This window comes from Adiantum capillus-veneris, chromosome 5 (genome assembly GCF_014529385.1).
Source record: "Adiantum capillus-veneris isolate H3 chromosome 5, ASM1452938v2, whole genome shotgun sequence".
NCBI classification, from domain to species: Eukaryota; Viridiplantae; Streptophyta; class Polypodiopsida; order Polypodiales; family Pteridaceae; genus Adiantum; species Adiantum capillus-veneris.
In genome coordinates, this window is record NC_140935.1 from 24,708,754 (window position 1) to 24,724,810 (window position 16,057).

The following is a 16,057-nucleotide window of genomic DNA, read 5'->3' on the forward strand; positions in this document are numbered from 1 at the left end:
TGTATAAACTAGTAGTCTTATATAGGAGATAGCTAATTCCATAAGTCTTTCAAAGAGCCAGTATATTGGTACTGATACAGGTCTGGTGTACTGGTATTGGTACTGGTATCAGTCAGTGCTAGTACTAGTGTTGTTAGTACCAGTACTGTTAGTACTAGTACTGAAATTGTGATACTTCTAAATTGGTATACCAACAAGCATACTTAGTATTGGTACTGGTACTAGTACCAATCTTAGATTTTCAGCACCAGTACTGGTAATGGTAGTACTGGTCCTGCTATCCTGGTAAATTGGTACACTAGTTGTTATCCATTTCACATGGGTACACCTTTTTGTGTAAGTAACCTTATAATTGAAAGAAAAATTTCAAGAGACTTTCTGGTCTACATGTTCAATGGTTTACAATTCCCTCACATATTGTTATTTCACAAATATCTGAAAAATGTTAAAACCAGGAGTTTTACCCTCGGAGATAGGAAATAGGCAATTCTATAAGGGTCTTGCTGAGGACCAGTATACTGGTATGGATACATGTTTGGTATACTAGTACTGGTACCAGTACTAGTCTTCTGACTTTCAGTGCTAGTACTGGTACCAGTACTAGTCTTCTGACTTTCAGTGCTAGTACTGGTAATGAAGTCCTATATTGCTATATTGGCATACTAGTATTGGTACTAGTCAAAAGACTTCTAGTGCCAGTACTGGTGCTGGTAGCACTGGTATTGATACTTCTATTCTACTATAACGCTATATAGGTTATATCAGTCGGTTAACAAAACCAGAAGAATGCAAAAACCAGGAGTTTTATACTTGAAATATATCATTTTTATGTGTCCAGTTTGTTTAATTATATACTTGTTATAAGTTTTTATTGTATATATTTTATAAATATAATACATGTTTCGTGATTTAATGTATATATTCTATAAATATAATACATGTAAAGTGAAATGAAAGTGGAATGAAGTGAAAATGAAGGAGCCTGTCTTGTTGTGAAGAAGAAGAAGGAGTACAAGAAGAAGAGAAGGTACTCATGGTGTGTGTGTGTGTGTGTGTGTGTGTGTGTGTGTGTGTGTGTGTGTGTGTGTGTGTGTGTGTGTGTGTGTGTGTGTGTGTGTGTGTGTGTGTGTGTAAAGTCTTGTGCCAAACGACTATTGCCGCATGTGTGTGTGCACGCACGCGTGTAGGTCGGACAAAGGAGCTTCCAATGGAGCCCCAATGGAGATCCAAATGGAGCTCCTCCATGCCTTGAAATGCATGGTGAGAGGGCAGAGCACGTGTGCTGCCATCTCACCATGCCTTTCAAGGCATGGAGGAGCTCCATTTGGAGATCCATTGGGGCTCCATTGGAGCTCCCCCATGCCTTGAAAGTCATGGTAAGAAAGTAGCATGCATGCTACCTTCTCACAATGCCTTTCAAGGCATGGAGGAGCTCCATTGGGGCTCCATTAGGGCTCCATTGGAAGCTCCTATGGTGGAAATGCACACACACACACACACACACACACACACACACACACACACAGAGCAACACATTTCCCCAATGCAATCATGCATACACACACACACACACATACATATACACACTTGCATTCACACACACAACCACACAGTAACACATAACGCAAATACAATAATGCATACTCACACGCAAACAAACTTAAAATCATGCATTTGCATACACACAAATGCACTTGTAGTACACACACACATTGACACATATTGAAGGGCAAAGCTATACATATGTCGAAGTGGTCTTGTATTTGTTTCTTCCCGTGAGCATTGTGGTGCTACACGGAAGCAAGTACGGAATGGGAATTTTTTTTTATTTGCATTTTATGCCGTTATGCTGTCAAAATTTTGAAGTTTCTATTTGAATTGTCATTGCTAAGAATACGTTTGTTGTTTATTGATTATAGTTCGTAGATTATGGTTTGTACACCATCTAAACGTGGCAGGATAGGTATCTCTCAAAGTAGGTTCAACTATACTAAGCTATTTGTGGTATTTTCTTTATTTGTTTTCAACTATACTAAGCAAGTAGTTCGTCTTATTGTTTTTTTCTTTTAGGAGTAGGATACACATTAAGGTCTGGCACTACAGGACATAGGGCCAATGCACGATCTTCCATTGCTTCTTCCGATGCCCATCAAAAGGAGGATATATTGGGTGATGTGCATGAAGAAGCGGAGCTCATAGATATTCATGCTCACAAGGTGGAGTGGTGGCCCAAAGCGTGTCTGAAGCAATGACAATTTTTGCTAAACCTACCAACCATTACAGTGTTTGGAAAGGATGTTCATGGTCGCATATTGGAGGAGAGTGTAGCGGGTTTTATTGTAAAGAGAGGTGGGTAACCTCCTTGCATTCCTCTCTGCAGATTGATGGAAAATGAAGCCATTAGAGCTGTGGGTCATGGCTTTGAGGGCTTAGTAAAAAAATTTGAGATGTCTGGATACAGTGTGCTTGGAGCTCCATTTCTTGTGTCATTTAAAAAGCCTGGCCATGATCAACATTATGTTTTTGACTTAGACCAAGAAGAATGGGGGCCTATTTGGCAAGAAATTAGCGATGATTTTAAAAATTCCCTTCCTCTTGAGTGCAAAGACTTAAGGGGGAAACATTTATTGTTTGGGATGGCAATCACCTCTTGAAAACTTGGATGCGCTTGATAAAAATGTGGAAGTGATTTATTTTTTGTTTACTATAAGGTTGTCTTGTATTACTTGATGCTATCTAATTTGCCCTTTTGTTGTTGTAGAATTTTAAATGATAAGGTGGAGACATTGTTCTGTCAAGTGTCAATTTGTCCATGTTGATGGAAGTGCAGAGGGAGAGATTTGCTAGATCTACGCTCTCAGAATGAGTAGGCTCATTTGCTGTTTTTTTAAATATTGTTATTACTATGTCAATGTCATTCTCTTGCTATCTAATTTAAGATATTGTGGTTTAGGATTGGTAGAACCACTGTGAGCACAAATTTTGGTCAGGAGATCTTCTTGTTTAAAAAACTAGCCGTGGCAAGCAAAGATTCTCTAATGAAAGACTTTCCCCAAGATTGGATTCGATGGATAGAGGTAGAGCTTGCTTGCGAGAAGAAGGCATCTAAAGGGAATTGGTACAATGCTCCTGATCTATTATTGGCAATGCTCATATGGAAGGTATACTTTATTACCTTACAGTATACTTTTTATGTAATTTCTAAAGCTAGGCATAATTTTGTAAAATCTTACTTTTTTTCTACTTGCTCTACAAAAGGAAGAGTTTGACATGTCTTTTATCAAAGAGATGCAAGAGATCAATGATCCATCAATTTCAGTGCCAAAAAAGGAAATGGTTGCTTGAGGAAGAGTAAAAAAAATATTCAAAGAAAGGGCTTATAAGGTAAACAATTTCTCTTCTCACCATTTGTGTTCGAATTTCTACAAATTTGTAAGTTGACATATCATTTTGATTGGATTGATTGGATTACAAAATTGTAAGTTTACAAAATTGATTGGATTTTATTTGGTGCAAATGCAACATAGATGTTGGCCATTCCCAACCCCGCCAATGGCCAAGGGTTCTTCTCTTTGTTATTTAACTTCAATTGGGTACGAGAAAAGGATCAGGTGGACCTTACAAGAGACAAGGTCCAGTCTTTGGCAACTTCTAAAGTATCAATGGAGAGGTAATAATCCTTCGCCCAAAAATGCACATGAAATCATCAAACATGTCATAATAACTAATATCTAATTCTCCTAAATGATTTTCTCATGTTAAACTGGTCATTTAATATGGGGAAGTACTAGGGGAGAAAAAGCTAGAATATTGGTTAGGCTGGCAGACCAGTCTTAGTAGGGATCCAAAGGATGAAAAATAGGGAATGAAAGGGGGCCATTTGCAAGAGAGCAATGTGCATCAATGGGCTTCAAAGACCCTAAGGTTCATCCCATTAAGACTTCCAAAATGCTAAGGTTACAAAATTCAAAGGTAATGTCCAATGGCCAAAGTGTGGGGGAATTGGATGGTCATGGGGAAGACTAAAAAGTCTTCCTACATCCTTAGGAAGGAGGGGCGAGCCCAGTTTGTAGGATATGAGAGAGAAACACGCACACTCTTCCAAGCTCCCTTTACACAAAGGGCATAGTGGACACATGTCAGCTTCTTACCCTAGTTGCCCCCAAGGTGCATTCCAATCCTATTGGATGGCCATAGAGGTGGACCAATGAGAATTAGGCTAGAGTAAATTTAGGTTACTTCATTTAGAAACACTTGATAAAAGAACCAATAGAAATTAAACTCTCTAGAAGACTGTTGGACAGTCTCCCAAGGGATCCAATGAGCATTTAGCAGCCCCCAATGGCTTGCCTGATTACTATTGGCCAAAAGACTAAGAGGTCCAATGATAGTTTAATTGCATTATTTAAATACCTAAAGCTCTCACAAAAGGGGAAAGGGAGACACATGTCACAATGCTATCACCTATGCTTCTGAATTCTCATTGGCTAAGCTTTGCAGGGGCCAATAGGATGCCAGCATGAGCAAATAGCAAGACGGTTCGACCAAGAGAGAGAGAGAGAGAGGGGGCTGATTTTTTCAAGGCATTATCACACACCCACACAAGCACATGTGTGAAGTAAAGAAGACTATCTCTTTCTCAAGCTTTAATGGAAAGCTCATCATCTACTCCAAGCTTGTAAGAAGGGAGGCCTACACCAACAACTCTTGGCTTTGTGATGCAAATCCAACCAAGAGTTAAGCTCCGATGCATGCTCATCTCCTCTACCATGCTAATTACTAAGCTATGCTAAGCTGTTAAGAGTGATTGTGAGTAAACATGCTTCTTTCTTGTAAGAATACTCCTTCTTTCTCTTGATCTACTCTCATACCCTACTAGCTCTCACCATCTTCAAAGGTGTGTGAGGTCTTGGGTCTGAGACCGTGAGGAAATTGATGTTGTGTTTTCAAGTATAAGCTTGGTGCTTGAAGCTTCCATCTTCATTGCACCGGAAAGTTATTGAAGGAACACAAAGCATTGTATTGTAAAATGTCTTCCTTGATGGTGGGAAACCTATAATACAAAGCCTTTTGGAGGGGGGACCGGCTCCATGAAAATCTGGTCCGCAATTGTTGTCCATAGCTTAATTTCTCTCTCTTTTTGAAGTATTGTTCATGCCTATCTAATTACGTGTTATGCTTTTGTTGCTCTCTCCATACAAGCACTCTTGCTATGCTCATTAGGAATCTATTTTTAATGAAATGCTCACTATGTCTATGTTATTCTCCGCTACACACAAGTTACTAGACCATTAAATGTTACATTGGTATCAGAGCACAAGGTTTCTCTTTTCTTTCTCAAGAAGAGAGGTCCTCAAGCTGACTATAAACGGTTGGTATTATTAATTGCAATTGAGTAAGTAGAATAGGGATTTTTCATCCTTGCAGTGTGCCTGCTTCGTGAAGATAATGGGGCATCACCGTCAAGAGCTATGATCTTAATAGTGGAGTCCTACGGGGCTTGCCTACGGCTTAACCACTATTAAGCTATTAGAAGCTTGACGGGAGCCGGTACTATTTTGGTGGTGAACGACCCTCTCTTCTATTCCTTGCAATCAATGATATTCAAGCCATGGGTACGGGAGCTTGAGTGATTTCCTAAAGGGGTTAAGGGGAGTAGCAACTAGGGCTTGAAGTGCCAAAGTACACTTAAAAAGTATACACCTAAAAGTTGTTAGAATGGCTCACAATAGTAAAGAGAGTGAAATTAATGTTGATAGCTTTGACTTTGCTAATGGACAAGCTACTAATGATGCCCCTATGCTTGTAAATTACCTTGTTACTAGGCTTCAACAAGCCATGGGCAATCCATCCCTCCAAAGTGAAGTGCAACGGCAGCTACGTGCTCATGGGATTCTCCAAAATCCCCACCAAAAAGAGAGAGTACCTAGGAAGCCTCCTTGTGAGACTTCCAAAAGAGGCCTCTCTCCGATAAGGGAAGAAGCAGAGGATCCATACGAAGGGCTCAAAAATCTACAAGTTGACAACACATCTCCTTCCCAAAGGAGAATGAAATTTTCAATGGTAGAGTCCCCACCGAAAGAATGAGGACAAAGTGAGTCTCCTGCCACCTTGACGGAGATGGCTCCACAAAGACGGTGGGCAAAATGCTCTCCATAACACCCCATAAATGAAGAATACCATCGCACACTTCTCCACACCATAATTCAAAGAGGGAAAACAAAAAACAAGAGAAGAAAAAGGCAAGAAAGAGGTCACCCTCTTCTCCATATTCTTCATCCTCTTCCTCTTATGAAGAAAGTGATGGTGCAGACAAGGAGGAACAAGGGAAGAAAAAGGCAAGAAAGAGGTCACCCTCTTCTCCATCATCCTCAAATTCTTCCTCTTCTGAAGAAAGTGATGGTGCAGTTTTCAAACCACCAAAAAGAAGAGGCCATAGGAAATCCTATGCTGCATGAAAGAGGTCGTCCAAGCTCAAAAAGTTCAAAGAGGGAGGAAAGAACATCTCTTTCCTTACCTACAATGGAACCTTTGGTGCTACGGACAAAGTCTTGGCCTTCATCCAATAATTCAATGCGGTGTTTCGAGATGAGGGCTTCATGGAGTCCTCTAAGCTACGCCATTTACCTATGCATTTTCAAAAGTCCGCCAGGCAATTATGGTCTAGCCTATGAGAAAATGGTGAAGCTCCACAAACATGGAAATCTTTAAGAGCTTCCATCATGAAGCAGTTTTTGGCTATTAATGCCAAAGCCAAAGTACTCATCGAATGGTGAATCTTGAAGCTCTCTCCCTACAAATCTATTCACAAATATGTAGACAAGGTTGGGGACGTACATCTCAAAGCCATTGTCTTCAAAAAGATGGATTTTGGAGAGCAAAAACAACAATTTTGTGTGGGTTTAACTGAAGATATGGTGGAGTATGTCAACTCCCAAAGGCCATGCACCATATCTGCGGTCATATACCATACCATGGTGGCTTCATGAATCAATTTCCAACAAGGGGCTAAGAGAAATCCTAAGCCCACGGAGAACAAGGACCGTAATAACGAGCCCAAGGGAAAGGACAATGTCCAAAAGTCTCCCAAAGGCAACTCCAACAACAACAAAGCTAAGGAAAAGGGAGTTTATAAAGGCAAAAATAAACTCTCCCCTGAGAAGAGCTTGAGCATCATCGTAAAGATAGCCGATGTTTCAAGTGCGGGGAGCAAGGGCATGCTTATCGTGCTTGTCCCCACAAGAATACACAAAATGAGCCTCCTAGAGCCACCTTGGTTGAAATCCAAGAAGAGGATGCTCACCACAAAGGATCTCCTCTATGCCATGCTTGGGGAAAGGTAAGAGAACATGATGCTTTCATTCTCTTTGACCTGGTTCTACTCACAATTTCATATCCATAGAGTTGGCCACCAAGCTAGGAATCCAAGCCTATGAGATGGGAGATGTCCTACCCGATGATGGTGCTTTCAAGGGGAAAGAAGCCTCAGTCACTCCCTTAATTGGGAAATTGAGGCTCCATGTCAAAAGCTATGTGGACAAGGAGGACTTCTTTATCTCTCCTCTCAAGCATGGGGATGCAATCCTAGGGGCACCATGGTTTGGTTGCATGGCTGCCAATGTTAAATTTCTTGAAAGGAAAATATACTTTAGGTTCAGGGAAAAAGATATGTACATAGATGCTAAGGAGTTGGGTAACACCATACCCATTGTACATACGCAAGCTTTCAATAAGTCAATAAAGAGCTCTATTTTTGTGTACGTGATTTTTGTTAAAGATTCTCAAAACGAACCTAATGCTTTAGCAAAAGAAAATATACACAATCACAAGGAATTAGAGTTATCCAATTTTCTCAAAGAATTTCAAGATGTTTGTATTGACGACATCCCTTGTGAACTACCTCCTAAACGAGGCAATGATGACCATGCAATTGAGCTTCTTCTAAGAAGTTCACCGCCTAATAAACCTCCTTAAAGAGTTTCCCAAGCTCAACAAGAGGAGATTATGCGGAAAGTACATGAGTTAGTTGAGAAGGGCATGGTTAGACCTAGCTCATCTCCATTTTTTTTACCAGTGTTATTAGCGCAAAAGAAAGACGGTACATATCGTATGTGTGTCAACTATAGAGCACTAAATAGGATCACTATCAAGAATAGGTTTCCCGTTCCAAGGGTAGAAGACCTATTTGATAAGCTACAAGGGTCGACCTACTTTAGTAGGATTGACCTAAAAAGTGGCTACCATCAAATAAGAATAGTTGATCAAGACATTGTAAAGACCACATTTTGCACTTCGTTTGGTCTTTACGAATACTTTGTCATGTCTTTTGGCTTGACCAATGCACCAACCACATTTAACCGTTTGATATAGAAGCTATTCATGCCTCATCAAACCTTTACTGGAGTGTTCTTTGATGATATAATCATCTACTCTAATTCACTAGACGAACACAAGCAACACCTCAGGTAATATTTCAAGTTTTATGAGGGAATAAACTTTATAATAATCAAAAGAAAAGTGAGTTTTTCTTACAAGAGATTTAGTATTTAGGTCACATTATCTCTCAAGGTGGCATCCAAATGGATTTATCAAAGCTAGAGGTAATAAAAGGATGGCCTAATCCAAGGAGTCTACATGAACTAATAATCTTTATAGATATGTGTGCATACTATAGACGCTTCATAGAAAAGTTCTCACAAATCGCGGGACCATTACATGACCTAACAAAGAAAAATGTTAGGTATACATGGTCTACCAAGGAGAACAATGCTTTCAAAAAGCTTAAAGAAAAGCTTATCTCTCAACATGTGCTTACATTGGTGGATCTCTCAAAACCATTTGAGGTCCAATGCGATGCTTCTGGTGATTGCCTTGGAGCTGTTTTACTCCAAGAAGGGCATGCCATAGCCTACAAAAGTTGAAGGCTCGACCCTATTGAGCAAGCTCTAGGCATATATTAACAGGAACTCCTCGCAGTTCTACATGCCTTAGACTCGTGGAAGCACTATTTATTGGGGAATCCTTTCATTTTGTGGACGGATCACCAAAGCCTTAAGTACTTCATGACGCAGACCAAGCTCTCCGACAAACAAATGAGGTGGGCAAATTTCCTTTCGCAATTTCATTTTCATATTGCTCACTTTGCTAGCAAGCATAATCAAGTATCCGATGCACTCTCAAGATGGCCAAGAGTGAATGTGGTTGCCATAGAAACTCACAATGATCTATCTTCTATGATAGATGAGTACGCTATTGATTCTGATTTTAAAGATGTGATTTCAGCCCTTGCACTAGGGAAGAAAGAAGAACCATTTACCTTACATGATGGTTATCTTCTCTATGGAAATAGACTATGTGTTACTAACTCACTACATGAGAAAGTAATGTATGAATCTCATGCTCCTCCTTATGTGGGGCATAGAGGGATTCATTCCACCTTAAAGGGAATAGAAACATATTTCTATTGGCGTGCCATGAAAGCAAACATACAAGAGTATGTTTCTAACTGTGTGGTATGCCAAAAGACAAAGTTTGATAGAGGGAAGTAACCTGGATTGCTTCAACCTTTGCCAATCCCTAATTCACAATGGGAGAGCATATCCATGGATTTTATCTTTGGATTGCCTAAGTCTATCCATGGGAATATGGGAATATGGGAATATAGATGATAGTAGAGAGGTTCAGCAAACAAGCTCATTTTATACCTGTCAAAAAGACTATCAAACCCAATCAAATGGCAACCCTCTTCATATCACAAATCTTCAAGTACCATGGCTTGCTAATGTCTATAGTGTCGGATAGAGATCCTCAAAAGACTAGTAATTTTTGGAAGGGTCTCTTTGAGAATATAGGGACAAGGCTAAACTTCTCTTCTGCCAATCACCCACAAATGGATGGCCAAAGTGAAATAGCTAACCTACCAATTATTGATCTACTAAAAGCCTATGTAACGGAAGTAGATCAAAGATCCCAAAGGGAGAAGTACTTACCGTTAGTGGAGTCGGCCTACAATAACACTATACATACCTCCACCAAAAAAGCACGTTTTGAGGTAATTGAGGGAAGATCTAAAAGTCCCCTTCTACTTAAGGTAACACGGGAAGGTCTTCACTACTACAGATGAGTATAGCCGAGACCTACAAGAATATTTCCAAAATATTAAGGATGCTATCTCTATCTCACATCGAAGGCAAAAGGCTGCTCCTGATAAGCACAGAAGAGCTCGAGACTTTAAACAAAATGATTGGGTCTCACTCAAATTTCCCAAGGCTTGATTAAGGCACACAACGGGCAAGAATCCTATAGGACACCAAAAGTATTATGCTAAGTTAGCAAAAAGGTACCATGGTCCCTTCTAGATTCTTAGACCAATCAATGAGATGGCATATCAACTCAAGTTACCCAGTCATTGGCTCATACACAATGATTTCCATGTGAGCCTACTAAAGCCTTACAAAGGAGAGCGACCTCAAGAACCAACTATTGAAGACCCACCAGAGATCAAGTACCAAGAAGAGGTGTGAGAGGTAATGTCATAATAACTAATATATAATTATCCTAAATGATTTTCTCATGTTAAGTTGATCATTTAATATAAGAAAGTACCAGGGGAGAAAAAGCTAGAATATTGGTTAGGCTGGCAAACCAGTCTCGGTAGAGATCCAAATTGGGCCCATCTGCAAAATAGCAATGTGCATCAATGGGCTTCAACTACCCTAAGGTTTCATGTCATTAAGACTTCCAAAATGCTAAGGTTCCAAAATTCAAAGGTAATGTCCAATGGTCAAAGTGTGGGGGAATTGGATGGTCATGGGGAAGACTGAAAAGTCTTCCCACATCCCTAGGAAGGAGGGGGCGAGCCCAATTTGTAGGGGATCAGAGAGAAACACACACACACACACACACACTCTTCCAAGCTCCCTTTACACAAAGGGCATAGTGGACACATGTCAGCTTCCTACCCCAGTTGCCCCCAAGGTGCATTCAAATCCTATTGGATGGCCATAGAGGTAGACCAATGAGAATTACGCTAGAGTAAATTTAGTTTAATTTATTTAAAAACACTTAATAAAAGAACCAATAGAAATTAAGCTCTCTAGAAGACTATTGGACAGTCTCCCAAGGCTTCCAATGAGCATTCAACAGCCCCCAATGGCTTGCCTGATTACTATTGGCCAGAGGACTAAAAGGTCCAATGAGAGTTTAATTGCATTATTTAAATACCTAAAGCTCTCACAAAAGGGAAAGGGGGACACATGTCACAATGCTATCACTTATGCTTCTGAATTGTCATTGGCTAAGCTTTGCAAGGGCCAATAGGATGCCAGCATGAGAAAATAGCAAGAGGGGTCAACCAAGAGAGAGAGGGGGCTGATTTTTGCAAGGCATTATCACACACATACTCACACAAGCTCATGTGTGAAGTAAAGAAGACTATCTCCTTCTCAAGCTTTAATGGAAAGCTCATCATCTACTCCAAGCTTGTGAGAAGGGAGGCCTACACCAACAACTCTTGGCTTTGTGATGCAAATCCAACCAAGATCCAAGATCCAAGCTCCAATGCATGCTCATCTCCTCTCCCATGCTAATTTCTAAGCTATGCTAAGCTATTAAGAGTGATTATGTGAGGAGACATACTTCTTTCTCATAAGAATACTCCTTCTTCCTCTCGATCTACTCTCATACCCCGCTAGCTCTCACCATCTTCAAAGGTGTGTGAGGTCTTGGGTGTGAGACCATGAGGGAATTGATGTTTTGTTTTCAAGTGTAAGCTTGGTGCTTGAAGCTTCCATCTTCATTGCACCGGCAAGTTATTGAAGGAACACAAAGCATTGTATTGTAATATGTCTCCCTTGATGGGGGAAACCTATAATACAAAGCCTTTTGGAGGGGAAAATCCGGTCCTCAATTGTTGTCAATAGCTTAATTTCTCTCTCTTTTTGAAGTATTGTTCATTGCTATCTTACTAGGTGTTATGCTTTTGTTGCTCTCTCCATCCAAGCACTCTTGCTATGCTCATTAGGAATCTATTCTTAATGAAATGCTCACTATGTCTATGTTATTTTCTGCTACACACATGTTTCTAGACCATTAAATGTTACAAAATGAATCAATGCATTTATGGTTTGTTTATCGTTTCCTCTATAGGAAAAAGGAAATACTGCACTCTTTGATGCATTGCCGTGTAGATGATGTTACTTATGATCTTTATATTAGTGCCATGGAATTTAGAATGTACTTAGAATGTACTTGCGTAAAGAATGGTATTGGGAAGTATCTTGAAGTAGTGATTAAGGATCAAAGGGAAAATGATTGATGAAATGTCGGAGGGCTTTGAAGCATGGTTTCATCATTGGTTGAGGGAGCACATTGATAAAGCTTTTATGGAGCTTTGGAGTAAGCTCAACACAAAAGAGTCGGATGAAAATTTTCCAGAGCTCATGGAATCTTCGAGGAGAGTATTATTCAGGTAATACAATTGATATCTTTATGGTTGATATTTTGTTTTGCACATAGAGTCGGTATAATTAATAAGTCACTGGGTAAAGGAGCTCAAAGAAAGTTAAATGCATTTTATGTAGATGGCTAATTCACCTTTACGATCAAATTTTGTTGGAGAATTGTCAGTTGTTGTTGAAAGTTGGACTAGGGACATCTTTTCTGAGGAGTGTCTGTATCCACTATGGATGAGAGATCATGGTTTGCTTTCTTGGGAAATTGAGTATTGCCCTTGGTGGCTAGATTACACTTGAGGCACCTACCCACGTGATGAAGGGAACTTATATAAAGGTCATTTTTTGGTAGTTACAAAAAGTACACAATTGCTAAAGTGCTCATATTATTTTGACTATGTTTGTGAGAGAAACATATTCTTGTTTACTTTAGATCACGTTCTTGAAAGAAATGAAGAGGGTATTGAGGAGATTGGCTCGACTTCCAAGAAAGCCACCTCTTCAAAAAGACTAAACACTAGTACAATCTCCTCTATAAAGAAACAATTGGAATTTGTTAAATCCAAGAAGCCCAAGAAGTCTCCCAAAAAGAACAAAATAGGTGCTCAAGGTTCCATAGATAAACTTGCTTGTAAAGATATCTAGCTGTCACTTTCTGTCTACTCAACAAGTCTTGATGAAATATTTTATTTTCAGATTATGCAGTACCTGCCATAGATTATGATGTGATCGTTATTGGCAGCATGATAGATGTTTATAAAATATTAGATCACATTATAATTGTAATTTGTAGGTGGAAACACTATTTCTAGGATTGTTTTATTATAAGGGTCAACGTCGTAGACGAGATGGAGAGAGCGTGGACAACAACTCTTTTGATGCCAAGTCCGGAATACCGATGGAGCATGATGATGGAGAGTACATTGGAGGACATGCTCTTAGAGGTTCCGCCGAGCGTAGCCTTGACTTCTTTCAATAAGAAGATATGCTTCCTACTATGTCTTGTTAGGCTATGTTACGTAAAGTAAAAATGTACATGTTTCTTTTCTTTTCTTAGCTAGCTCGTGCGAACATTTACTGCGGAACACACCTACATTGTTGATATCTTTTTTGGATGTGGTGGCTTGGGCTATGTTTGCGCTGAGTTGTCTAGACACTACCTCTGCATAGATAATGATCCACGGGGTTTTATTATAATTATTTTGGTATTTATTTAAATATTTTTACTTAGGTGTACGTAATTTGTTTAAGTATGCTATGTATATTGACTCACCATTACCACAATTTTTCTTACCATTTTGCATACTCTTTATTCTATAAATAACTATTTTCATGTAGGCCTCCATAAATCTTGGTGTGAATCACTCCGAGAAAAAATCACAAAAATACCTTTCACCTAGTCAATCGCTTTTACTAAATTACCATTTTTCTACATGCATTCTTCCTTACTTCTTGTAAATAGTCCTGAATCAATAAAAACAAATGAGGTTCCCCTCATTTGATTCCCTATATTTTCATATATATTTTTTTCCATTTTATATTTATATACAGTTGACACTATTTCAGATTCCATGAATTGTTTATATGCTACCCTGTTTTTTCCATCATATCCATATATCATATTTGTGAATAATCCTAATCTATGCATATATCCAAACCCTTAAGAATCTATTAGGTCATGCTCTCATGCAAGGAGGGGCTCACTCTTGGAGGATTATGAAAATTCAACAAAAGGGGACCACCGAAGACTTTTGTAGGAGGAAAAGTAGGCATTTTAGTGGGATTTTTGCGCCACCTTCACTCCAAATTTGAGGAAGTGATAAAAATACAAAATTTAGCTCACAAGATGAATAATAACCTCATAATTTTTTGTAATTTTTGGAGCTTCCACCAGTGAGATATGATTTTTTTAGTGGACCCCAGTCCGCTCACTTTTTCTCACAAGTCACCCTAGTCTTCTCTCACCTTCCTTCACATCCCCCCCCCCTTTCCCCCCCCACACACACAGTCATTTCTCTCTATCCCTATCTCAAACCTACACCTTCCATTGTTCCTCTCACCCTCTTTACCATTAACCTCCCCTCTCACCTCCATAGCCCTCATAGCGGCATATTTTTATTTTGATGTAGAGTAGATTGCAATTTAGAAAGAATTATCTTGTAAATTTCTTTAAGAAAAAAAAACAAAACAAAACATGTTGTCATTTTGAAATTGATTCAATGGCGGCCCAATGCCAAATGTCAGGATATCTTTTCTTTTTTGGACAGCCTGGCGAGGATGCCTAGTTATTTCTAGCAAATTTCAAAATGGCTTGCCGCATAAAGAAGTGATAGGAGATGAGGAATGCTTAGAAATGTTTGGGGTAGTTACAAGAAAGGATGCTAGCACTTGGTTTGACTCTCTACCTCAAGAAGTTACTAAAAAAGTTGTTGATCATTTTAAGCGATACTTCGTTGACCCCCAAAACACTCAAAAGCTATGGAAAGACATCGTTTCTCACAAGGGAAAAGACTTAGATGACTACTACATGTATAAACAAGGTTTTCTACCTCTTGGGGTTGTATGGGTGAGAAATGCTAGTAACCCTGGTGATGGTGCATAGTTCCTAAAGAAGGAGAAGTTCATAGCTGGTCTCTTTCCCACACTCAAGATAAAAGTTGAGGCGGGTGCACTTCCTACCTTTGATGCAGCTGAAACTAGGGCTCCTGAGAAATATATAAAACTCAAGTGCCTAAGGGGAGAGGTTCCAATAGAGGATCCTAGACCCAAGGAAAAATTCCAAGAATCAACATCTAGAGAGATTCCTGAAGTAACAGGTGAGGTGATTGAGAAGAGTCCTTGAGCAACTTATCAATCCACCGTGCACAAGCTGTAGGTCCCAAGGGACAAACAAAGAAAGTTGAGGAACGAGATCCATGACCCAGGAAAGTACTACAGTGTTGGAATTGTGGGGAATCTTAGGCATGGGATGTATAATTGTCCTTGGCCCCATGGGGAGCCAGGGAGACCTAACTTGAATTACCCATTGATAAATGCAGGTGAAGGAACTAGTCAACATCGAATGCCTCTGCAAAGACCGATTGGGACAAGACCACCTCCACAAGGAGTGGAAAGAGTTCCACGTTTGCCAAATCCAAATGTGCATGTGGTAGAGGTGAAGAAATCAAAAGAGATTGACATGGAAGCAAATGGCATTAAGTGTGGCCGTGGAAAAGTTAAGAAGAAAGAAGGAATCACATCACATAGTGACTATGGACGAGGCAATAAGGCAAAGGAGACCAAGGAAACCAAGAGGACTTGACATCAAGGAGACTTCCCTCTTGGACATGGTATGGCTCCATACAACCTATTGGAAGACATGAGAGGTAAGGGTCCTGATATCTCATGGCCTCAATTTCTTGCATTGTGTTCACAAGTTAGGAAGGAGTTAAAAAAGGCAATTGGCACTAGGAAAAAGGTAAAAGAGAATGTGTCCATTATGAAGATTGCACAAGCTGAAATGAATGAGGATATTACACATGTGCTAGATTGTTTACATCAAAGGAAGGTTGGTTAGGAAAGGTCTAGTGGATAGGGGTGCACAAACTTGCATCATGACAGAGGGA